The sequence below is a fragment of the Maylandia zebra genome, unplaced genomic scaffold, assembly GCF_041146795.1.
Source record: "Maylandia zebra isolate NMK-2024a unplaced genomic scaffold, Mzebra_GT3a scaffold34, whole genome shotgun sequence".
NCBI lineage: Eukaryota > Metazoa > Chordata > Actinopteri > Cichliformes > Cichlidae > Maylandia > Maylandia zebra.
Window position 1 is genome coordinate 153,020 of NW_027490064.1, and position 2,500 is coordinate 155,519.

Sequence of the window (2,500 nt, forward strand, 5' to 3'; positions counted from 1 at the left end):
GCCCCTGGTACGACAGCTTTTCTCGTGCCTATGGTACAACAACTTTTCTCGTGCCTATGGTACAACAACTTTTCGCCGTGCCCCTGGTACACCGCTCAGTAGCACTTTGCCACACAAACTCTCCTCGTGCCTATGGTACGACAACTTTTCTCGTGCCTATGGTACAACAACTTTCCTCCGTGCCCCTGGTACGACAGCTTTTCTCGTGCCTATGGTACAACAACTTTTCTCGTGCCTATGGTACAACAACTTTTCGCCGTGCCCCTGGTACACCGCTCAGTAGCACTTTGCCACACAAACTCTCCTCGTGCCTATGGTACGACAACTTTTCTCGTGCCTATGGTACAACAACTTTCCTCCGTGCCCCTGGTACGACAGCTTTTCTCGTGCCTATGGTACAACAACTTTTCTCGTGCCTATGGTACAACAACTTTTCGCCGTGCCCCTGGTACACCGCTCAGTAGCACTTTGCCACACACACACTCCTCGTACCTATGGTACGACAACTTTTCTCGTGCCTATGGTACGACAACTTTTCTCGTGCCTATGGTACAACAACCTTTCGCCGTGCCCCTGGTACACCGCTCAGTAGCACTTTGCCACACAAACTCTCCTCGTGCCTATGGTACGACAACTTTTCTCGTGCCTATGGTACAACAACTTTCCTCCGTGCCCCTGGTACGACAGCTTTTCTCGTGCCTATGGTACAACAACTTTTCTCGTGCCTATGGTACAACAACTTTTCGCCGTGCCCCTGGTACACCGCTCAGTAGCACTTTGCCACACACACACTCCTCGTACCTATGGTACGACAACTTTTCTCGTGCCTATGGTACGACAACTTTTCTCGTGCCTATGGTACAACAACTTTTCGCCGTGCCCCTGGTACACCGCTCAGTAGCACTTTGCCACACAAACTCTCCTCGTGCCTATGGTACGACAACTTTTCTCGTGCCTATGGTACAACAACTTTTCGCCGTGCCCCTGGTACACCGCTCAGTAGCACTTTGCCACACACACACACACCACTCGTGCCTATGGTACGACAACTTTTCTCGTGCCTATGGTACGACAACTTTTCTCGTGCCTATGGTACAACAACCTTTCCCCGTGCCCCTGGGACACTGCGCAGAAAGTCTTTGCCACACACACACACCACTCGTGCCTATGGTACGACAACAGGCCCCGGGGACCTACATCGCACCTTGCTCTTGCCTCCCTTACAGCTGAAAAAGGTCCATGCCTGTGCCCTGGCCCTGCTGAAATTCCCTCTCCATTTAGCCGAGGCAGTGAGTCGGCCTCCTGTCTCCCTTTACGGTCGAAAAAGATGTGCTCCTGGGCGCGCTGGCCCTGCTGCTACTCACATCGGGCATGGACCTGGACCTCCAGCAGGCCCCGGGGACCTACATCGCACATTGCTCTTCCCTCCCTTACAGCTGAAAAAGGTCCATGCTTGTGCCCTGGCCCTTCTGAAATTCCCTCTCCATTTAGCCGAGGCAGAGAGTCGGCCTCCTGTCTCCTTTACGGTCGAAAAAGATGTGCTCCTGGGCGCGCTGGCCCTGCTGCTACTCACATCGGGCATGGACCTGGACCTCCAGCAGGCCCCGGGGACCTACATCGCACATTGCTCTTCCCTCCCTTACAGCTGAAAAAGGTCCATGCTTGTGCCCTGGCCCTTCTGAAATTCCCTCTCCATTTAGCCGAGGCAGAGAGTCGGCCTCCTGTCTCCTTTACGGTCGAAAAAGATGTGCTCCTGGGCGCGCTGGCCCTGCTGCTACTCACATCGGGCATGGACCTGGACCTCCAGCAGGCCCCGGGGACCTACATCACACCTTGCTCTTGCCTCCCTTACAGCTGAAAAAGGTCCATGCCTGTGCCCTGGCCCTGCTGAAATTCCCTCTCCATTTAGCCGAGGCAGTGAGTCGGCCTCCTGTCTCCCTTTACGGTCGAAAAAGATGTGCTCCTTGGCGCGCTGGCCCTGCTGCTACTCACATCGGGCATGGACCTGGACCTCCAGCAGGCCCCGGGGACCTACATCACACCTTGCTCTTGCCTCCCTTACAGCTGAAAAGGTCCATGCTTGTGCCCTGGCCCTTCTGAAATTCCCTCTCCATTTAGCCGAGGCAGTGAGTCGGCCTCCTGTCTCCCTTTACGGTCGAAAAAGATGTGCTCCTGGGCGCGCTGGCCCTGCTGCTACTCACATCGGGCATGGACCTGGACCTCCAGCAGGCCCCGGGGACCTACATCACACCTTGCTCTTGCCTCCCTTACAGCTGAAAAGGTCCATGCTTTTGCCCTGGCCCTTCTGAAATTCCCTCTCCATTTAGCCGAGGCAGTGAGTCGGCCTCCTGTCTCCCTTTACGGTCGAAAAAGATGTGCTCCTGGACGCGCTGGCGCCGGCTGCTACTCACATCGGGCATGGACCTGGACCTCCAGTAGGCCCCGGGGACCTACATCACACCTTGCTCTTGCCTCCCTTACAGCTGAAAAGGTCCATGCT